Consider the following 26068-nt stretch of genomic DNA (forward strand, 5'->3'; position numbering starts at 1 on the left):
AGTAATACATATACAAGGTTATTGTATTATAATGAACATGTTTCAAACATTAATATTACATCGTGCATCACTAGGTCAGGGCAATGTAATTCAGTTATTGTTGTGACCTAGCTAGGAACAAATACGAACAATGTAAATGCATCTTTATTGCTTTAAGAATATTATTATTACTTACAATATCATAGAGTACTATAAAAAAAAATTAATAATAAGAATTGAATATAATTCTCTATTGCTTTATTCATTATTTTCAATTTATTAAAGTATGAAATGTATTTTTACTACCACTACCAGACTGTATAAATACGTTCTGAAATTCTGAAGGTGTAGTTCTTGATTTAGAGGAGTTTCTTAACCACTTCTTCTCATAAAACCTCAATGTTGCCAAATTGGAGTAAATTTGTAATAGTTGCTCTTAAAAAAGTGATTTAAAAAAAGATTTTTATAATATGCAATGCTCGTTCCGAGAATTTTATTAACTAGTAGGTACAATTTATCGCTAGATTCAAATTCAAACTTCTTGTTTTTAATTACCAAAAAAATGCAGTCATATTTTTGTTCTAGAAATTAACAAGATGAAAAATATTAAAAAAATACAAAATAATTATTATTGAAATAGTACGAATGTAGCAGTCATTCTTTACTGAGGAGTGTGAGTAGTGCGGGAAGAAGTGCGGGATGCAACGTAAAGTTTGCCTTCCGATTTATTAATAAAAGTGTGAATTGAACGAGCGCACACGATAATAGTTGTTGAAGTTAGTCGTTGATATTTCCGTGGAATATTTTTTTAGATTTTAGATTTGTTTTTACAGTTATTGGTAACAGATAATTAATATCTTTATTTTTGACAATTTTATAATAACGGTTTGAAGTGTCGGAAATTTCAAATATTTCATGCAACAGAATTAATAAGAACACATTAATATACGAGATTGCATATTATATATTTTTAAATGTCATTGTTTTCTTTTGTGTAGGTAATGTTCATGATAAAATTTATAAGGTTAGTGGTTTTATTATTAAAAGATATTAAAAAGGACACAGGAGTTACGTGTGCCTTATATAGATTTGATGATAACGAAGCTAAAAACAAAAAACATCGATCGCAAATTTTGTGCATAAGATGCATTGTTGACATTTCTAGATGCGTCTTCACGCGTGCGTAACGGATGAATCGACGCTAGTAGGGAAAATGTTCTACTAACTCGGCACCTCGCGCTCCAAGTAAAGCGTTACTTGTAGACCGCGGCCCACGTTCTGCTGAAGACATCAACCTGTAGAGACTGATTAACTGTCTGTGCAAGGAGTAAACATGTTTGTCGTAAGGTCTGTCAAAATTAGTAATTGATTCAAAGTAACACAACGATTTATTAACTATAATCGGTAGGAAAAGCACCTCTGGCAGCTCTCGACCGTAGCACTATACTAGTTGAGGCATTGATGAGCCATTGTGTCCTTCACTCAAATTTATTGAAAGTAGATGTAATGTCATTTAACGGCCGTCCCCGAATCCACATATAGAGATAAATTACTACCTTCTACTGTCAGTAATTAGCTGTCAATAATCTGGTGCTGTCCCAATATACCCGATAAGTCATTCTTATCGACTTATATTGGGACGCGTTGATTGAAATTTATATACAAACTTTATATCGCTGATAAGCTATACGTCGTCCGATTGACAGACAAGTTTATTGGGACAGAAAAGTCAACGAAAGTAACGATTTTTATCTCAAGTAAGTGATAGACTGAATATTCGGAACGGCCGTAAGTAAATAGTATGGTGCACCTACCTAAGAAATGATATATCGATTTGTGGACTAGCTTTTTTAAATGTTTTTAGGGTAAAATGTTAAGCAACATCGTAAATGGACACCCCGATCGACTACAAACCTCCTGTATACTGGTAGCACTAAAAGATTTTCCAGCGAAGCCTTGGAGGCAAAGGTACAAGGTTTATTACCTACCTAGTAGGGTAGGGTACCTATACCTTTAATAATTTTAAAATCTAATAATATTTTATTTATTATCACGCAAATTTGCAGAAAATCTTCAGATATTAATAAATATTGTAATCTATAGAATCTTATCATCCTAACCTACGTTGTACTCTTCTACAAGGATGGCTACAGCCCAGATTATAAATTAAATATTAATTATGTTTTATTATTAAATTCCTATCATACTCAACCCTACATATAAGCCGGAGATATTATAGTAACATAATTTAAGTAACCTTTGGTACGAACATGACATGATAAACTCATTAATTATTCCGATCAACGTTGAAACGAAATAACACAATTTACCCGCAAGGAAAATGCTACGTAATATGAAATATGTCCTTAGAATTTTAGCGGAGATTCTACGTGATATTGAGCAACACATATTTTGCTTAACATAATCTATATATACAAAAATGAATTGCTGTTCGTTAGTCTCGCTAAAACTCGAGAACGTCTGGACCGATTTGGCTTATTTTGGTGTTGAATTATTTGTGGAAGTCCAGGGAAGGTTTAAAAGGTAAATAAATATGAAAATTCTCGGAAAAAAAATTAATATAAACAAAAAATTTGTTTTTCCTTTGATGTGTCCCCCGCCGTTCAGAAATAAAATTAAAAGAATAATTTAAAATAAATAACTAATTAGATTTTATATATATTTCTTTCTAAATGATACTAAGCACTTCTTGGCTAACATTCAGAAATGTAACAGCTGTTTCCCGATTACATCCATTTTGCACAGCCGTAAATGATTAGCCTAGATAATTATAAAAGAACTATATAACCTGAATATTATATTGTCTGAGAATCGGTCGTCATCTATTTCTTATACCCCATAAATTTTAATTATTAATTTTCTTATTTATATGGCAAAACAACGTGTGCTGGGTCAACTAGCATTTTATAAAAATTGTATTATAATTCATCATCCATAATATTACAGATAATTTATCTTAACTTTTGTAACCTCATGTCAGATGTTACATTGAAAATTATGTAACAACAAAGAACATGAACAAGAAAGCTGAGATCTATTAGAGGGTACTTAGATTTTTCTCAGACTTTACTTACGTAAAACATAGCTAAGTGTAAGCTGAGTATAATGTTTAATTTCATATATACTGACATTTGACAGCTGAAATTATACTGAGCTTAAGCTAAGACAGTTCAATGCAAAAGTCAAATTCGAAAATTCGATTTTTTTTTATGTTTTTATGAAAATAAGGTCGATACGAGCAGGACGTTCAGCTGATGCTTATTGATACTCCCTGCATATTACAATGCAGCGCTGCTCAAGATTATTGAAAAATCCAAAAATTCTCAGCGGCACTACAACTGCGCTCGTCACCTTGAGACATAAGATGTCAAGTCTTATTTGCCCAGTAATTTCACTAGCTACCTTCTGACCGAATCACAGAAAATCTTACGCATAACTGCTTCACGGCAGAAATAGACGCCGTTGTGGTAGTCATAATCTAGCTGGCAGCTGGTGCAAAGGAGCCTCCCACTGGTACCGTAAGTAAAGTCTGAGCAAAATTTAAGTATGCTCAATAGATCTCAGCCTTAGTAATCTCTGCTTCAACATATCCGATTTAATAATTTCCACATGCATCGGTGACCTAATATAATAATAATATAACAAATTTAGCCTTATGTGCCAAGCAAAAATAAAAGGATAAAAACGAAATTGAATATATCAATAAATGATAGTAAGTTTTGTGCTGTTTAAAGTAAAATATGGAAAAATGAAATTATAATGTAGAACTAAGGAAACACGCTTTAAGAGCGAGCTCGTACAAGGTACCTTGAAAACAAACACGTACACCTGCCTTAAAGGCCGACAACGCACCGTTTCCTCGTAACGATTCCTCTGATGTTGCAAGAATGTGGGCGGCGGTGATCACTTACCACCAGGTGACCCGTACGCTGGTTTGTCCTTCTCTTCCATAAGATAAAGCAGAATTTCAGGATGAAATTACTTAAAATATTATGGAGTAATAAAGCTGAATGGTAAAAATGGTAACAAAACATAAATTGACTTCCGTGTCACCTTACATAACAGTGAGGCACCAAAACACGCCGGTAAACGTATAAATACATAGCCCCACGCATACACTTACACTAAATAAAGCCGATCGGCCGCCATTATGAGATTTGCCATCGTCTGTGACAGATCAGTTTGCGTCGCAATAAAATATTTTAAAAATGCCGTTGTGCGTTGTGAGAAAGTGTAAAAACAATAATATAAAATTATTTGTGGATATTTTTTTAATGGTTTGATCGGTCGAACACACTACACTTACTCTGATGAAGGACCTCCGAATGGTCCGAAACTAGTCGTTACTGACAGCGATCAAACGTGAGTAAAGCCGGACTAATAAATATTTTTTGCGATACTTTAAAATTGGAGCCAAGTTACAAATAAATAATTAAATCAATTTGTAATGCTTATATGAAATATATAAGACATTGTCTTATAGTAAATTCACACCAACTTCAAAATAAAATTAAATGAATACAAATAATATAATATTGACACATTTTTACACAAAATATCCTCGTGCCCCAAACTAGGTATGCTATGGTATAGGTATAGGCCTGTACTATGGGTGGAAGCAACGATATATTTAATACGATACACTTTTATATATACATATAAACATTCATGACTCAGAAACAAACGTCAATATGCATCATATACATGTTTGCCCCTACCAGGATCCGAACCCGGAACCTCATGCTCAGTAGGCAGGGTCATTAACCACTGGACTATATAGGTCGTCAAAATTGATAGAGTTCTGAGGTAAAAATACCAAACAAAATACTAACAAGATGATGAATTCTTCTTTTTCCAGTCGGTTGGTTGTTTATTTAGATAGAGAGACTATTGAGACTACAAACAGAGTAGAAACGAAATTTCTTCTAAATTGTAACAATGTCTACAACAGCATTATGTTAGATTTATTTGGTAACTGGTTGTTTGCTACTCAGTTTAATTTAAGTGTTAATATAAATATTAAGTGTAATTAGTGAAACTGTTTAAGGAGACATCCTTGTGTCCATATTTATATTTTTACTATATGTTTAAGGTTGTATCTGTATTTGTTTCCAAATAAATAAATAAATAAAAATATATTAAGTTGTTCAGACGTCGTTATATTCGTAAAATGAATGTTGTAGCAATAAAACCTATTATTCACCTTTTGACATAATAATATATCTTATATTCGTTGGCACAAAATTGACATGTGATACCAATTTTCATGGTTTGTGAGCACCTGTTTATCTTGCTAAAATTTCATGCATCCTTTCAAGTATATCAAGTATAAGGTTTCCTTATTAATGTTACAAAATAATGTCGTTTTAACTGTTTATTTATAATTGTTTTTTGTGATTAAATATTAAATGGTTCCTGTAAATTGGCTGAAATATTTGTAAAAAAAATAAGCCGGCAGGGAGGTTTCATCGACAACGATTTCTTTCAGATTAAAAAAACAGACTTTGGTCAGATTGTTCTTGTTCAATTATCTTGAGGTTTGCAAAGAAATAAACCGTGACAGTACGTGCATAGAAGTACTAAGTTACTATTATCTATAAAAAAATAACAAAAAAACAACCGATTTCAAAAATAATATTCCAAAGTAATACATATAATATGCACTAAAAAGTATAAAAATAATTGCGTATTTTTATACAATCTAATTAATTAATCTAATTCTAGTTACGATTATTGCTATTATAAGAATCGGTGTCCTCCCGCCGCGGCCCATCTCTCGCCTTCTCACGTCGCGGGTTCGACACAAGCACATCTCACCTTTAACTATGTATGTAGTTACAAATCTACTTTGGCTGACCTGACTCAAAAAATCCGCAAAGGCTTTGTCGTAATCTTAAAGGACTAAACATACACATTGAAAGGGAAGCTACAATGGTGAATTTAAATGAACACTTATTAGGTAGATTCAGTTTCGCAAAATTTCGGGAGTTATGGCCATGATTTCATTTCGAATGTTGGTTTTTAGTTGGAGTGTGGTTCTTGGTTTGTTAACGAACACTCTTTCTTTCAAATATCCCAAAAGAAAACTGCCAGGAGCTAATAAATCTGGTGAACGTGGAGGCCAGTCAAAACCGCTTATGCGCGAAATAATGCGTTCGTCGAATATGTCCCTAAACAAAGCCATTGAGGCACCTGCAGTGTGTGCTGTGGCTCCGTCTTGTTGAAACCAAAGTTTGGATGGTTTTCCACAGCTGACCTAACAAAATTTTCCAACATCGTCTGATATGCACCCCCGCTGAGAGGGGATAAGACACCACACACAGGGATTGAGACACCACTTTCATTTTCAAAAAAATATAGGCCAATTATCCTTTCGGAGGATACACCGCACCAAACAGTACACTTAAGTGGGTATGATTGTCGCTAATGAACTGCTCTTGGATTGCCCGTAGCCCAATCCTGCAGTTTTGTTTGTTGACATACCCATTTAATAGTTAAATGGGCTTCATCGCTCATTATCAAATTGTGAATGGTTTGAAAAATAAAATTTCAATTATTTTTTAAAGTTATTCGATCGTGATATGATTCATAATTAATTCTCCAAGTCTTCTTCACAAAATGCTGAAAAAAACAAAGAAAGAATAATAATTAAAAAAGCTATAAATAATTCAAACCTTATAGCTCATTCTGCGCCACCCGATATTACAAGTTTTACATATATCTGATGTGAAAATATAAACACTGACCACATCGTTTCTATAAGGCAATATCGCCGATAAAATGTACAAAATTTAAGATTTTTATTTCTTTCACAGTGTCAAGTAATGTACTTCCTATATATTTTACTCAAATAAAGAACTTTTAAAATGAAAAAAAAAATCCTATCGTTGCGACAGACAAAACAGCACTTTTTGAACTGATACTTAGTGATAAGTTTTAAACTGCCAATTAAAATGTGAAATTAATCATTATTAAACGAAAGTGTCATAGATTAATTGACTTCTTTGCGACATTAAAAGCAAGCGTATAAAACTCTCGTTAAATATCATTTAAAGACCGCAGAGTAATTATTTTCAATCATCTGCAAGTCTTTCTACATTTACTTAACCGATATCACCATTCAGATACTGATTGTTTTTTCGTTAAGCTTTTTAAAATTGATACTGTAAGGTTGCATAATATAAACATGATTTGAAATAATTAATTAATATATACTAGTCTTTGTTCAGAGTGAAGACCTGCACGGAAGCCAAAGGAAGTCATTTTGAATAATTATTTTTTTAATTATTGCTGAAACTTCGCTGAACGAATTTAGGATCATTTTTTAAATCCAAGATGGCTGCCGCGCAAAATTATGACTTCAACAATATGGATATCGTATCCGAGGTTCTCGAGGGTGTAGAGAACGAATTTAGGATTATTTTTTAAATCCAAGATGGCTGCCGCGCAAAATTATGATTTCAACAATATTGATATCGTATCCGAGGTTCTCCAGGATGCCGAGAACGAATTTGGGATCATTTTTTAAATCCAAGATGGCCACCACATAAAATTATGATTTCAATAATATGGATATCGTAGCCGAGGTTCTCGAGGATGCAGAGAACGAATTTGGGATCATTTCTGAAATCAGAGATGGCCGCCGCGCAAAATTATTATTTCACAATATGGATATCGTAGCCGAGGTTCTCGAGGGTGCAGATAACGAATTTGCGATGATTTCTGAAATCCAAGATGGCCGCCGCGCAAAATTATTATTTCAACAATATGGATATCGTAGCCGAGGTTCTCGAGGGTGCAGAGAGGGTCATTTCTTAAATTCACCGCGCAAAATTATTTTGGACTTTACATATTATGCATGGTGTTTATAATGATAACCCTAATGGCAAACAACTAAAAGGCATCTTTCGGATTTCATTGTTGTGCCCCATGGAACTAAAATCGTTGAAATCAGGAAACTTAATTAGTTTATATTAGTAGTTAGTATTATATTATGTTCTTCCTCACTGCATAATATTAATACAACTTTACAACAACTTTACATCTTCACGGACTGATGATGCAAATGAGAATATAAGTGACGGTTATATTATGGATAACTGAGAAGAAAATGGAGGCATAATGTCTCGTTTACTAGATCATAACCAAGCTTGTGAATACATAAGTATATAGCAAATAGTTGGATATATGTCACCATTTAAAATGCAAGGGTTGCATCGACTTGTTAACAGCTGTGATTTGTAAGTCTGAGTACCACAAATTGTAAGCTCATGAGATAGAGGTGGAAATATAATATATGCCTCAAGCGACGTATATGAGGTTTGTAAAGCTGGAGAATATGTGATATGTATAATAATAATTGCTTACATTGAAATAAAAATAATTTTTAAGATTGGTGAAAAATAGTAAACGTTACATTTATCCTGATACTCCTGATACTCTATATCCATATCAATCTCTCGTAGCCTACCGTGATTTAAAATACTCATTGAAAAGTATTGAAAATGATGAAATTTGAATTGTTTTCAATAATGCTTATTTTTTTCATGTATTTATTAATGCACAGCTTACATGAAGGGACTGTTAATTTTTTTAATACTTTTCAATAAATATTTTTAATCAGGAAATTTTCAAAAGTTTCTACCGTGCGTGACTTGCACACACACAATTTTTTTTATTTATTTATAAAAACAATTATTGTCATAAAAGGTATTCTCATAATATATCACTAAAGCTTAGTAACTAGATTTACAAAAGAAAATAAGCTACAAAATTCAATAAATGATTTAAGGGAAAGTACCTACAGTTTGAGAAGGGCTCATAATACACGTCTAAATGAATTAAGGTAAAGGGTTACTTTTTGATATATACCGACCTCTAACATACTAAATAATGTTATCTTTTGTCCAGAAATGTTGTGTGCTTAAAATAAATCCTTGGCTGAGGTTTTTGGGTTGGCGGAAAGTGAATTTGTTTCAAAGATTTATAGGTTTAATAAGTATCCTAATCTCGTTTGACGTATTTTTATGGCACTGATTTTAATCATGAAATTTTTTCTAACATTTTTTTTACATTAATATATATGCGTGTCCGTTTGTATGTTTCAAGGGATAACTATTTGAAGCATGGTGAGCACTTTATTTTGTGCATGCTGAATGACACTAAGCCTTCACGGTCCGTTACGAAACGATCATTGGGATAAAGTCAGCCCCAACAAAGGGCTCTTAGTCGGTAAGACTATGAAGAAACTAAAATAAAGACTAAGACTTGGAACTGAAGCCTAAAACTTCATCATGGCAAGGTTAGTAAAAAAAATACTCGTGCACGATTAGCGTGTGAGGATGTGTAAGGTACGGCCTACGGACTGTCCGTACCTTGTTCAGAAAAACATGAACATTTTTTCACCAGTTATATATATACACATACTTAGAAGGAGAATATAAATTATAAAACACATATAAGAACACTGATAATATAATATAATCAGTTAATTACACAATAAAATACGAAAAATGACAATACCTAAGAAATTAATTATTAACATTAAACATAATATAATTATTAATAATAAACAATATATATATATATATATAAAAATGAATTGCTGTTAGTTTGTCTCGCTAAAACTCGAGAACGGCAGGACCGATTTGGCTAAATTTGGTCTTGAATTATTTTTGGAAGTCCAGAGAAGGTTTAAAAGGTGAATAAATATGAAAGTGTTTAAATTAAATAGAAACAACAATTTTGTTTTTCCTTTGATGTGTCCCCCGTCTGATATTTGTTTTGTATGAACATATTTTCTAAGAGATAATTTATTGACGCATGGTTTGACAGTTCTGCTGTGAAACAATTTCATTACAACAACATATGGGAGCATATTTTAAGGAATAATTCTTGATGTTATGATATATTATTGACAAATTCATAAAAAAAAATCATTATTTTATTTATTATATACAGAACAACGTCTGTCGGGTCAACTAGTTACATCTATCAATTACTGTTAGGAGATGCATGAGCTTATACATTCAATGGTAAAAAATTGAATGACATTAAAGTATTTAGCTAATATCATATGACCAAAATAACCCTACCCGCAGAATTTCAGATTATTTAGTCGCGGTACCTATACTACACGTATACCGCGACTCTGTCATAAAATAATAAATATTCTAATTATTTTGTATGAGTATTATGAAGGTCTGAATTTTCCGTGTTTTAGTATAATGCCTGATTATGTTATTTTTTAATATGTACATAAATATGAAATAAGATATTTAAATACTTGTTTTGTGGCGTATAATCATATGATAAAATCCATAAATATACTAAAATAATATTTCTTTAACACACACATTAATCTTGCAAGATCAGTAAGTCAATGTAAATGTTATTTAATAAAATGAAATATATATATGTGTTGCACTTACCAAAACTTCGAAGACGGTTTCGTGCCAAGATTTATTCAATTACCTGAAACGATAATATATAAATTTAATTTAACAAAATCTTCTAAAGTTTTACCCCCTTATTCATAATAGTCTGCTAACTTAAAGCATTGCTAATTCTCACTCTGTCTTCTGCTATTGACCTAAGTCAGAATGAGAAAAAACACTCCTTAGCGGCTGTTTAAAGTTAGCGGACCATTATGAATAAGGGGGTTAAAAATTAAATGTGTTCAATTAACACACGCGCTTTAACACTGGTGAAATAATTTGACCTCGTGGAAAATATCCAATAAATGAAAGTTTAGGTGTAGTGAATAGCAGTGAAAAATAAAACAGGATAGTCCGCTATTTTAGTGATGTCATTGTGACTTCACTTGCAGACATACACTTTAGAATCTTTAATTAAAGTAACCGTTTATATAGAGGTGACTGCTAGTGACGTAACGCAGACGTTAACGTGACAAGGTTCCATCCCTGTTTCAACGCGCGGGGGTCGGAATAGAAGAATATATATCGTAATATAATTGAACAGCGGGAACTTTAAACGTTTAAATTATAAGAAGAGCATGTTTGCATTAATACGAAATAAATTTGTTGTTAATTAGCAATATAAAAAAATACCAAATGCTAGTCGGACTGGCAAATGTCGTTTTTAAATGACTTCTAAAACGGAGGAGGTTCTCAATTCGTCGGCATGCTTTTTTTCTTATGTTTGTTACCTCAAATCTTTCGACTGGGTGAACCAAATTAGTTAATTATTTTTTATTTAAAATCTGGTCCTTCCCGTGTGGACCCATTGAAATTTGGTCCAGATCTGACAATGGCATCCATGAGAAAACCTTAAAAGTCTTAAATTTGCTATACGTATATCGAAGACAAATTTACGAATAACTCAATATCGCGCTAACCGATTTCGATGATTTTTTTTATTGGAAAAGATATACTTCAAAGGTAGTTTGGTGAGAGTTCGTTGGGTTCTATTTATGGAATCCATGACAAAGTAACGGAACTCTTCAATTCTTGGGTGCAAATTAATGATTCTCTGCCGAATCTTTTATATGCTAGTAGGATATTTAGGTCATCTACCGTAACGTAGTTATGGTCATGTAATTGTCGTAGTCGATGATATCAATGGAACTCCTTAATGACTTACAGTAATCTGTGGCAGAATTTCTGTCTGTAATCAAATTGCAAAGCAATTACGTTCATTGCTGCATTAAAAAACTTAGTATATCTACACATATTTAGGCAAATTGTTAGTTAGTGTACTTCAAATTAACTAAAAGTCAAGATATAAAAAAAATCCAAAATAGCTGACTTCAAAAACACTATTCTAAAACAATAGATATTATATCATTCGCAGTCTGATAGCGGAACGGCAAAAGTGTGCATAAATACAAAGTTAGAACACTTTTCTCCTTAGGCCTGGTATCCGCCAAAGCGGAGAGAAGAGGAAACAAGAGGAGATTAGCCGCAAAGCGATCAGGTTATTTCCACCAAAGCGAAAAGGAGATGTGTAGGGGGGAAGAGATGTTCGCTCTGCATAGCGGAGATTTGAGCTGTTAGAGCTTGAAATCAGTCAACTGATATCTACGAAAGGAAGACGTCATGTCGTTACAAAATCGCAGAGATGAAGATGCTCATGTGGGCAGGTGGTGTAGATAGGCTGGATCAGGTCAGAAACATACACATAAGAGGCACCTTTAAAGTAAGACATATCCCAGAAAAACTGCAGCAGAGCCGTCTGCGGTGGTACGGACATGTTATGAGGCGACCATACAACCACATGAGCAGAAAAGTGTTAGATATAGTAACTAAACCTCGAGGACAAGGAAGACCCCGAATCACATGGATGTCTATAGTAAATAAGAACCTGAAAGAAGCCCACATAAACAAAGAGACGACCCAGGACCGAGCCACCTGGAGACATATGATACGGAGGGCCGACCCCAAATAAAATGGGAAAAGGCCAGACCAAGAAAAAGAAAATGAAGCCTCCCTCTGGTAAATGTATGGATACAGCAGTCGAAGCTTGTTATTGTGTGATTTGTGGCTAGTTCCATATTTCGGCTGTATTTTTATACGACGCGATTTATCTATATGTATAGAATGTCATTGGACAAAGTACGCTGTCTGACAGATGGACAGATTACTCGTTGGTTACCCTATTCACGAAATTAGTATTTATAGGAACAACACCAAGTTGGTCAGATCGGGTCTACAAAGACAATTACAAATACCTCGAGACTTCCAACAAAGGATTCCAGCTGAAGGGACTCTGTTAATTAATGTTAAGATTTATCCGTTTGAACTTTAACAAAATATATACATAGAACCTTATATATATATATATACTAGCTGAACCGGCAAACGTTGTTTTGCCATATAAATTATTTTTAGGAGTTAGACCGTTTCTTGGACATTGCAACATTAATTTATATTTTTAAAATTAAAGAATTTTTCTTAAAAAACGTAGCCTAAATTACTCCGTTGACATCGGCTATCTGCCAATAAATATCCCGTCAAAACTGGTCCAGCCATTTCAGAGATTAGCCGGAACAACCAGACAGATAGACAGACAAAAATTGTAAAAAAATGTTATTTTGGTCTATATATTCAATACCGTATATATATTCAATATTACAAACAGACACTCCAATTTTATTTATATGTATGTATGTTGAAGTTTGATAATGGTTTTGAGCAATTTATAATCTGTTTTACTAATAAACGCAAAGTAAAGATACTCAAAGTTTAAAATTACTTCTCCCTGTTACGTAATTCTGTAGTGACAAAGGTAAGATAAATACAAAAAGTTTAAAATTACTTTAATTAACTGATAGCTGTTCTGTTTATCATCTTAAATCATTTAAATGTCTAAATAGAGCCTCTTGCTGTTAATAAACGCAGGACAACAGGCCAGGTTGATTGCTGCAAATAGTGGTTAACAGTTCATCGTTATTTTTTTTGACGTGTTCACAGCTCTCAGTCTATTTAGAAGTATAAATTATCTAAGTTTGTTATTTATTGAATAAGGCGTTACTTTGCGGAAATCCATAACTATACAAATTATTTAAGTTTTCTTTAGTGTTAATTCCGCCAATATTTGTCTTTAAAACAATTCGACACGTGTTTCGCCTCTACACGAGGCATCCTCAGGACGTGTTGTCTCGCCAAAATCTGGCACGAGACTGAGTCTCGTGCCAGAAAGAAAACTTAAATAATTTGTAAGTTTGTTATGTTTACATAATAAAAAAAGTCATTTTTAACATTCAGTAAATGGTAATATTTGAATTTGAAATAATTGTTGTAAATATTAGTATTTAACGCACTTTTACGAATAATTATATTCTTGGAAATAAAACCAAAAGGGATGTTTTTAGAATAAATTTTAATACCATCTACCAAAAATTCACTAACAACAATTCTTTTGAATTTTATCAAATATTTGTTTTGAACATTTTCTGGGATATTGTTGGTAAAGCAACACAAAGAAAGAGATTTACTAAGACGACTTAAGCGAGTAGTAGGCATAATAAATTTATATTTGTTACGTTGAGTGAAGTAGAGATATATAACTAAATAAGATATATAACTAACTATTGACCCACGTGAAACCTAATTTTCAATGTAACTCTATGGGAAATATCTGAAACTGAATAGCTTTTGATCTACCACCTAGTAACACAAACTCAACGATTTTAAGCTTTTCTCATCAAGATCTTCCCAACGATATATTATTAGGGTTTGTGCCTTTAGTGGTGGCTGAGAAATAAAAATTCCGTTTTTGTGCTTTATATATTATTAAATTCTCGTGTCGCGGTGTTTGTTATCAAACTCCTCCAGGGCTGAGAATCGGCCATCATCTATTTTCATACCCCTAAGTGATACCCCTAAGTGACCTCTAAATTTTATTTTTGACAAACAATTTTCACCTGTCTACGATCTACACATAATTTTGTATCGCGATTTTATGTACGATATATTTGGTACATCTGAGAATCGGTTGTCATCTATTTTTAATGCCCCAAAAATTTTAATTTATGTTTTTTTTTATTACTTTATAATATGGCAATACAACGTTTGCTGGAACAGCTAGTATTTATACAGATATGAGGATGGTGGACATGTGTCATACCAAGTCTTAGTAAGTTTCTTATAAATGTATTGCATAGGTTTGTATTCAAAATAGTCTTACTTTCGCTGCGGTCGTATTGTCGAGATAAGACATAAATTTGCATTGCGACGACACATCTGGTTTTAAGGCAAAATATTTACGCCAAAATTAATAAATTCAATATGTGTTTAAAAGTAAATTTGCCTTCCTACCAGATAGATAACTAAAGGATCTAGATTTTCTTTTTTGTATAATTATTATAGATATTCGTTTGTGCTTTTATTGGGTACTTTATAAAATTATGTTATTTTGCTAAAATCTAATTCACTTAAGATCTACCGTCTACATCGAGTCTCAACGGCATAGTTAGGTTTTAATTAACAAAGTGAAGAGCTGATATTGTTCTCAAGGGATATCCAATTTTAACTAGGTCTTATTCACTGTAATGCTTTTTAAATAAAGAATTTATATTATTTAAGATTTACATAATCATTTATTAATTTGATTACTAACATTAATTTTTTGACTTGATCACAAAAAGTTGAAAAGTTGCTGAAGTCATCATAATTGCAAAACCAGGAATAGCACTCAATCAAACAGGTCAATTTCCCTGCTTCCTGTAATATCCAAACTTTTTGTTTGAAGTTGCTACTTAACCGGCTACAATAGATATTAAAAATCTGATTCCTGAGCACCAGTTTGATTTCCGAGAAAAACACTCAACCACATCAATCAATCAATCAAATCATATCAATTGCATAGAATTTCCACTATTATTTCTATTTAATTTTTCAAAATAAATATTAGAAAAAAAAACATTGAGGTTTGCTCTACAATATTTCTAGATGTGGCGCACGCTTTTGATAAGGTTTGGCATGAAGGGCTTATTTACCAGCTAAGAATTGCTATACCAAAAACATTTGTAGATATTCTTGAATTTTATATTACCAATTGATATATTTTTAGGATTCGAGGTAAGGATATCTGTTCAAAAATTATGGAGATAAAAGCTGGAGTGCCTCAGGGAAGTGTATTAAGTCCGATCCTGTACCTACTATATAAAAACGACTGAAATATAAAATATCGATATTGCGATGTTTGCTTATGATACTGCTCTAATGAGCGTGGAAAGTAATCATAAAGAGGCAGCAGAGAAAGTTCCAATAGCGTTAAGCCAAGTAGTTTAGTGGACAAAAAGTGAACAGTAAAACTTAGTGAAAATAAACTATTAATTGAAACTTTAGTAATAAGAAACCAGATTATGTGCCAATTTACATTAATAATAAAATTGAAGCATACGAGAATACTGCCAAATCAGAAAAAAGCTCTACGCTGGAACGCTCGCAGTCAAGAAAAAAGAGAACAATTAGAAATACTTTTAAAAAAACTAATTTGTTAGTACAAAATAAATTATTTTCCTTCAAGCAAGTCCTTATGCCCGTATGGACTTATGGGATCCAGCTGTGGGGCTGTACCAAACAAACTAATATTCAAATCACACAACGCTTCCAGAATAAAGTATTAAGGTAAATTGTTAACGCATCTTGATACATTCGAAACAGCCATCTCCATCGGTACCTTAACATCGAGTTATACAAAAATACACTGAAGCTCATCAACATAGACTTCATCATCACGTGAATGTATAGGCAATCCTGCTCCTTGAAAATACTGATATAGTAAGAAGATTAAAACGAACAAAACGACTGTGTGTGTGTGTGTGTGTGTGTGTGTGTGTGTGTGTGTGTGTGTGTGTGTTATAGTTAATTAGTGTAAAACAGTACAAAAAGAGTGATATTATTAAAGACACACGAACAAAGTGACCTCCCCTTTATAGAAACCTTCAGAAAAGTGTAAATGGACAAATTCTTAGTTTAATTTATCTAGCAGTTTAAGTTAAAGTGGAATTACTTATTAGCCTAAATTTTGGCTTTAAGTTAAAATTATAGTAATTATTTTATTATATTCCCTAGTGGAAAAAAAAACACCTAGCTGGTGTTTGTTTGTCAAAGAAACCTCCTACTAGTCTTTTTGACTGGTTATACAACAAATTTTAAAAGGGATTTGTAGAATGAATCCTATATACGAATTGTACGTTAAGTAGGTATTGTACAATTCAAAGGGCTTATATCAAATTATATTACGGTTAATATAATGGCAATTTGGTAAGCTAGACGGTTTGTTAACAACTAATGAATGACTACGCCAAGCCACGTCAGCTAAACATTTCAAACAATGCTTGTGAATAGCAAACCTATTGTTAATTTACCATCATTAATAAGCCTTAAAGCACTCGTAATGATATTCAATTAGAATAGATATGTTGAAAAGAGCATTTTCCTAAACCCACAACTTCATCGTCGTATTTTTAAGGACTTTGAGTATATGGCGATACATTTAATTAGGTATGACAGAGGTTCTAGTTTTGATTTCAAAACAAGTATATACATCTAATATATAAAATTCTCGTGTCATGGTGAATTGTTCTCGTGACATTGAACTCCTCCGAAACGGCTTGACCGATTCTCATGAAATTTTGAGTGCATATTAGGTAGGTCTGAGAATCGGACAACATCTATTTTTCATCCCCCTAAATGTTAAGGGTCCACACGAAATATTTTTAGAGATTTTTTGAGACATTGTTTTTAAAATTTGTTTGATTATGAGGCAACATTAAAAAATACATACGACTTCAAATTTTCACCCATCTACGATCAACAGTTACTTTTGTATCACGATTTTAATATCGGCAATACAACGTTTGCTGGGTCGGTCAGCAAGTATATTATAAAATTTTATGATGTACTATGTTTTATTAGATTTGTACATAAATACCAAAAAATCCTCAGTAAATGAATTATTAAATATATTCAGAAATAAGTAATGCATGTTATAAACATTACTTAAGCTTTCTGCATCACTTCTCCATCTCACTATGCCAAAACTCACAAATAATAATCTTATAGCTTAACAATATAATTCACAAGTTACTTACTTTTCCCTTCTATCGGCAGTCCCCAACGACTGCCGCTTCAGTTTTGTATTGGAGCATGTTATTTATCCCATCAATAGCTAACAAGCATGTTATACCTAGTTAGAAAAATTATTAACATTCAAGTGATGCCCGACTCTTGAGAATATAAGAAGATCTTTTACTTTTAAGTAAGTAGTTCTTCAAACTTAGCTCACTGAGGAACATACAACGTGACTAATTTTTTTAAATTTAGATTTAAATTTTAGTGATAAGACTTATGTCGTAAGTTGTAAGGAATTCAAGCACGTTTTTTATTATTCAGTTTCGAATTGTAGCTATTTAAAGCACGGATTTATAGTTGTCACGTTGATAGCTACTGAGGTTGTAAACTTCAATATTTACTGCCGTTAGCACATTAAGTGCTTTAAATAAAACCTTTTCTATTCTAAGTTATTTAGCTGCCTAAAATATATTAACGTGGACTTAATAAAAAATTAAAATTAAAAAAATATATTAACGTGGACTTAATAAAAAATTAAAATTAAAAAAATATATTAACGTGGACTTAATAAAAAATTAAAATTAAAATTAAATTTTGTTGGAATCAAACAATATATAAATAACGAAATTTATCCAAATTTATAATATTTTGTTTTTCTTTATTAATATTTAAAGCTACTTGAATTAAATTTACACATATCCTTCATCAGCTATTTCTTATTCTACTCCAACCTTTGTCCCCTTTATTTGGTTTATCAGACAAAAGATCATCATAACTTCACTGAATCTAGCAGATCTGTCAACAATCTTATTTTTCACTGTCAACTATATAAAATTTCAATTTCTGTGAAGGTGTAAGGTGAAATTATCACCAAAACGCGGAAACACCTAATCTGTCACCTTGAGGCAATTGTTTATTCCCTTAAAAAATACATGCTGAGAAAAATTTATAAGTTTATTTTGTTTGGCAACGCTGTCATGAAGTCCTAATCGCCCAACAGATAAAATGCCGCAAATGGAGCTGGATAGGCCACACTCCGGAGGGATCCCAACCATATACCGAGCCAAGCTCTAGACTGGAACCCTCAAGGAAAACGCAAAAGTGGCCGTCTAAAGCAAACCTGGTGGCGGTGGACTGTCATTGACGAATCGAAAGACATCGGAAAGACCTGAAGTGAAATTAAGATGGTCAGGACCTATCGCGATGGAGATGCACTGTGGATGCCCTCTGCCCCAGCTAGGATCATCCCGAAATAGATTTGATGTAAGCTTTTAGTATGAACAATACGTGATATCTTTGCTGTAACAGCAGTAAAATTATTGAATATTAAGCAAGCTCAACTTAAATTCATTCAATGTTGCTTTTGAACCACTATTTCAAATCAATAACATATATTATTATGTTATAGACAGTTATAATATTGTAATTCTAAGGATTGTATTTATCTAAATGTATCCATTATCATTGGGTGATCTGGATGAGATTTCTTCAAGTGATAAAACCAATCATCTTTTTATAATTTTTTAAGCTTGTTTGGTACGCGATAAAGTTTCTGTCTATATTTCTATCTAAATTTAGTTTTAAGGTTTGTGTTTTTTGTTTTTTTTTAAAGAGTTATTTTTAACACTTAGGCTGGGTTGAATAATATTAGCTGTTACAGTTAAGGTATTGGTAAAATTTAACGTTAGACATTAGTAACTCTAATTTTAACATAGGCAGCGAATGTGATGCTGTGTCACAAACAATGAATTCAAACTCTAAAGGTTGATGCATCCAATATACGATCATTTATATTTATACATTTTATTCAGTATCACTTTTAATGAAATATTTGATATTTAAAACTAAGCTAGGCTTTTAAGTAACATGCTTCTTTTATTGTATGCAGGACCTTACAAACTAATTTGTTATGTATATTACGGACATTGTAAAATGCTCTATTGATTGAAAAGATTGTCCGTTGATTTTCTTGTATGTTCTTCTCACCAGCTCTACTTTTTCCGAACATATAGATTCAATAATATAAAAGAAATATTTACAGTGACGATTTAAAAGCGCTTAGCTTAAGCCAAATTGAATAAAGTTTATTTAACTTTGACTCTATTAAAAAAAAACTGCTGTCATATTCATTTTACTTAACATTTTACTTTGTAAGCAATTAGAAGAGGATCCAAATCAAAGAGTATGTAATATTTTTAATGATTTCTTTTTCTTCTGGAACGTAAGTGAATCATATTTATGCAATGACATTGGTTGAGGGTCAAGTTTAACATTCCTTAAATATTGTTTATGACCACATAATCACCTCAAAATCACAAGAAAACATATTATTTCAAAAGCTCGCAGTTGGTTGAAACGAAAGTCATTACGATACATAAAGAAAATGTGCACGAATTTCTCTCAGAATTAATGCAGGTTTCTTTTTACATTCATATTCACAACATTTTTTCCCCTATTTAAGTGACAACGGGGTCGTGTTTATTTAGTAAAAAAATTCTTATTTTTAAAGAACATTCCGTTGTTATCTTTAATGTATACCTTATGTATACATATTTAGGTAAATGTTTGAGAAAATAAGTAACATTTAAGTAACCGACTTCAAAACCGACCGGCTCTCATTTCGGCGGTATGTTTTTTTTTTATTTTTATGTTTTTTACCTCAGAACTTTCTACTGGGTAAACAGATTTTGATAATTCTTTTTTTATTTGAAGGCTGGTGCTTCCCGTGTGGTTCCATTGCAGCCATGGTAGGTTTGTACTATATGCATAGGTGAGATGTGCTTGAGACGCACGTGCGACGTGAAGAGGCGAGAGGCAAGAGGGGGGCCGCGGCGGAAGGACACGAATTCCAAAAATAACAATAATCATAACTAGAATTACATTGTATAATACTTGCAATTACTTTTCAGTGCATATTAAATCTATTGTTTTGGAATAATGTATTTGAAGTCGGTTGTGTTGAATTTTAAATTCAAAAGAGTAATAGTCTCGTCATAAGTTAAACCGTTTCAGAATATACACATGAACAATAATGCAAAGAATTTTTTTCCACCATAATTTATACCTTTAATCTGACTATAGAAAAATGAGCTATTTGTCTTAATAAATAATTGAAGATTAAATATTGGCTGTGTCCCCTTTGGATGCGCCGCAATTATCTATTATCTTTTCTTGCAAGTTGTTATGGCAAATTATAGTGAAAACGATTCCCTGTAGAAAATAAAACATAGAGAGATACTATAGACAACAGACGCATTGTCATCTGAGAGGCAAATCTAACGACAGTTGTCTCTTGCGCCGCATAATAATATAACCAAATTTTCACCGAACAACACAATTCAGTTTCACAACACAATAACACAGACTTCATCAGTGATCATAGATCTAATCGCCTCGCATTAAGTTCTCGGTGAACGCAACGTATAAATTCTTTCCCTACACACGCCGAGAGAAAGCCACACGCACCAGGAGTTCCTAGAGGATTAGCGGGAGCCCCCAGCTGCAACCCATCTCACCTTGGATTCTCAGGTACGTCAGCCTATTATTTAGCCATAACTGATTTTCATACAGCCATATGTTTTCCTACGCACGTGCTAATACACCCTTATATAATAGGCCCAGTTTTGAACTCTATTAACGAGCTTTTATTATGGCCAGACTTTAGATGTTCTTGCATGGTGACTTTTTCTGAAGTCTATTTTAGATTTCTACATACAATAAAGAGAATATTTCTATACCTGTTGTAGTGTAGTGACATCTAGTCAGAAATGAGTATGTGTTAACAATAATCGATGTCGATGTCATGACAGTGACATTAACCGTGTGACGTTGAGTGCTATATAATTTAGGAATGCACAGTGCAGCGGATCTCAGCGGATACTCCATAGGGAATGCCGCTTGCGCCTCTCTCTCCCCAAGAGAAGGTCGCCTTCGATAAAGGCTTAGAGGGCACCTGCCCAAAGCCAACTGCAAGTGGTGTTTAGTGGGTAGGCACCTAGGTTTTCACGTGAGTCCCACATAACCAACGCAGACTTAGGCTGCGTTGGTATGCATGAGCATTCACCACCTTCCTCCCGTCGTTATCCCGGAGGTTGGCCCTTCCCTTGTTTGGGCGCAAAAAAAAAAGTGCAGCGGAAGGGAGTTCCAATCGGCAATCGGTTGCGAGCGGACGTCCCCCGATGTAGTACATAGTAAAGATTAGTTGTTTCACTCGTGACCAAACCTTACATTACACTTGTCATACGCGTATCAGGATAGTTCCCTAGAATGTTTTCTGTATAATGGATCTGTACAGTTTTAGGTCTGTCTAGATTATTTATATTTAATTTCCTAGCCTCAATACAACACTCAAAATATTTATCAACCTTTGTAGTTCTGGCAACAAGTATGCTTTAATTTGTATAATTTTGACATTTTTGATGTACAAAATTGTAATTAGTATGACAGGTACTCACGATATCAGCATCATCATCATCATACGGAAGACGTCAACTACTGGACAAAGGCCTTCCCCAAAGATGTCCACGACGATCGGTCATGCGCTGCCCTCATCTTGACCAGATCGTCGGTCCATGTTGTGGGGGACCTACCAACCAAGTGCCCTGCCACTTCAGTTTCGTAATCATTTGGGCTATGTCAGTGACTTTGGTTTATTTTTTTTATCTTATTTATTAACTTGATAACGATATCCAATTGCATGAATCGTGGTGACGGCGGAACTGCGGAGGCGGCGAGGAACTCTTAACACATTGACACTTAACACATAAAGCACATCAATCTGCCCACGTCGCGCATAATTCGTTTTGGTCTTTGATTCCCTAATCATACATAAAAATATATATCGTGAGTCATAATAATTACAAGGTTAAAGTTCCGTGATGTTAAATTTTAACCGTACAAAATGCATATTATATTTTCAATTAGCATAAATAACGTAATAGCAAATTTAATATTGCTCACGTGGCATTTGTGCTGACGAACAAATTCATGTGAATTTCTAGCTTACGATTGTGAGAAATGTTCTCATTGAACTATGCTGCTAGAAGCTACTGATATTCGATACCATTTCAATTACAAACGAGAAATGAGTTTGTGTTTCACAAAAGGCATTTAAGCGGGAAAAACGAAGTATTGTAGAGCTATACAGGGCGTCCCAAAGTTATGGGACATGAAGAAAGTACCTTAAATATATATATATAATACGTAGATAGGGTATTTTATTGAAAGAAGACTTTATGTTATTTTTAAAAGTTAATAATTCTGCATTCAAAGATTTTCTAAAAATTACTTGCCTCAAATAATCAATGCTATCTATGAAATGATAATATCACTACTTTTCGAACGTCATCGTCGGAAGTGAATAACTTTCTTGAAATTTTACTCAAACATTTTACGTTGTTCCTTTCTTTTAAAATACTATGTTACTTAAGAAGAGTTATTAGTATTTGGTCGATCTTTCGATTGGCATCATAAAAGTAGGGGTGTTTTTATTTTTTACATTTAAGTCGGTTCGATTCCCAGACGAGGCAAGTAATTTTTAGAAAATCTTTGAATGCAGAACCACTAACTTTTAAAAATAACATTAAGTCTTCTTTCAGTAGATACCCTATCTACGATATTTAAGGTACTTTCCCTTCATGTCCCATAACTTTGGGACGCCCTGTATACAGAATGGAATACATTTTAACCAGTTCCACTATCACCACAATAGTATCCCTATTGTGGTGACAGTTGTGACCCTTGTAACTCTACACGCATGTAACTTACATTAATTAGTTCAAATATTGTATTTTAATCATTGTTATTATTGATTATATCCGAAATATTTTATTGTTATATATAAACTTTTGCTTAGTTATAAATATTAATTAACAAAATTATAATAAATACGCGCGAAATATAAAATATCGAAACGCAATGCTGGTTGAAGCTAAGTGTGACGTCAAAGTCAATCGATTTGCATAGATGGACCCAATCAAAGGTCCAATTCAAACCCACATCCACACACTCACTCACTCACTCACACACACACACACACACACACACACACACACACACACACACACACACACACACACACACACACACACACACACACACACACACACACACACACAATTAATTGTAAATTGTAAAATTTGGTTTTTAATCATTTCTGTTTATTTTTATATTGTTTACTAAATAAAAAGTTATCTGCTAAGGAAGTTGCGAGATATTCCCAATACAAGTGTCCTAAGACAACTTACTGGGAAGTCTCAACCACTAAAAAATGTATATGTAATGTTTGAAATAAACGAAATTTATTATTATTTATTATAATCACTGGTATGGTTGCTAGCATACAGATTAGTTTATTAACTTTATATTATCTGTGGTTGCTAGATATTATATTCGATGATTAGCAATATGTTATATTTTATCTTGTTTTTTTATTATTAAATGATTTGTAATATTATTGTTTACAATGACTGAAAGTGGATTTGTAAAAGCGAAATCAGATAATCTTCCAAAAATTTATGAAGCTATTTGGTGATACGTTATTTCTGGTGTATTTAGAGGAGTGAAAGCTACAATTTAATTATGTGATAATAAATTAAAATATTAAGTTTTTTTTTTTTCATTTATATTTTCCCAATATATTATTTATTATGCTCTTTAATGACCTTCTTTACACATATAAGGATACATCATTCGCAGTCTGATATCGGAACGGCAAAAGTGTGCTTAAAGACATTGTAAGCACACTTTTATCACTCTCTTTTTACCCATGTCTTATCGTCCTGGAAACACCGCTGAAGTAAGCTTTCCACAACTTTGTAGTATGTGGAAGAAAGCTCCTTAAAAATCGCACTGTGGAGGACTGACTTGGCTGTTTATTCCTCATGAAAACCAATAACTATTTAGAGGAATGCTTAGTCGTTTATTGCTAAGTAACTATCTCCATTCAAAGTATAAACAAGAAGCTGCAAACCGTTTCTATTTTTATGTTTATTTTTCGAACTGCATACAATTTAGCATAAAATGTCGCTGAATGTTCAAGTCAGCCCATTTAAAAGTTTCAGAAATTAGCAGTTAATGTGAAACTGGAAGCAACTCAGCCAGTTAACGCTCTAAATAAACTCAGTTAAACGAGCTTTCTATGCAAAGTAGAAACAACTGTCCATTTGAATTCATAAGTGAATCTGTTATTCGACTGTTTTTCTATTTTAAATTTATAGTGCTTCAAGTGAAGTGGTAATATTTAATTCATTTTATTTACTTTTGCTTCAGGCATCTTGATATAATATTAATGCACTCAATGGCAGTAAGACTGATTCAGTTGAAAAGTAGTCACTGAGGTAAGCTAATGAGTTCTTTTAAATACTTTTGTATTAAGAAAATTTATTGAAGTAGGCGTTACTTTGCAGAAATCCATAATTATCCAAATATTTTGAGTTTTCTTTAGTGTTTCACCTCTACACGTGTTTCACCTCTACTCGAGGCATCCTCAGGAGATGTTGACTTGCCAATCTCTGGCACGAGACTCAAACTTCAGTCTGTCAGGGTCAGAAACACGAGTCGAATTGTTTAAGAGCAAATATTGGGAGAATTAATGCTAAAGAAAACTCAAAACATTTAGATTTTTGTTTTGTTTACTGATTTATATGGAAGAGTAATACAAATTAACGCACCACCTGTTGTAAAGTGCTACCCAGAGGAAGCCTGCCTTTAGGCAGGGGCATAAAGGCATTTATTTTCTCAAAATTGATTCCTTTAGAATTCTTTTTGATGTCATTTCTAATAACTACTAGATACTAATACCGCTTCGGAAACAAGTGGCGCTCTGAGAGGGAAGAAGCGGCGCAAGAAACTCTCCCAGCATTCTTTTTTTGCGTTCTTTTCAATAAAAATATACAATATTGTACAATCATTTCTATCGCTATAAAATAATCACAATCTAGTCCCAGGCTGTCCGATCATTTAGATATTCAGCAGTGGAGTAATAGGATTTACGACAGAGCCATTTTTTATAAAACATTTAAATTTATTTATAGATAATGCCTGAACAGTGGCTGGGACTTTATTATAGAAGTGTTTACCCCTAAAGCTATTATGTATCTTATGAAGCCAACCAGAATTAGTTACAAGCAATCCCTTATTTCTAGTGTTATAATAATGAGAATCGCTATGAAGAGCGAGATGTCCGCGAATTCGATATTCAAGTATTTTCTTTGATTAACACGAGTGTTACACATTTGAATAAAACTCTTGTAAGGGATTAAAACGCGTGTAATCATCAGTCCCCCTGAAAACGAGATCTGGAAAGGTCTTGAAACTTCGGGTTAGCTAAAGTAATAATGTAACTTTTACGCAAAAATGTAATGTAAAAACAGTTACAATTACACGCGTTTTAATTCTTTAAAAGTGTTTTATTTAAATTTATTCAATACAAATTCTCAAAATATAATACAAAACTATTCATTCCTTTAAGTCATTTTGAAATGATTATTACAAACGCGTCAAATATACTACAACGAAAACTTTTTAAA

This window comes from Leptidea sinapis, chromosome 31, assembly GCF_905404315.1.
Source record: "Leptidea sinapis chromosome 31, ilLepSina1.1, whole genome shotgun sequence".
NCBI lineage: Eukaryota > Metazoa > Arthropoda > Insecta > Lepidoptera > Pieridae > Leptidea > Leptidea sinapis.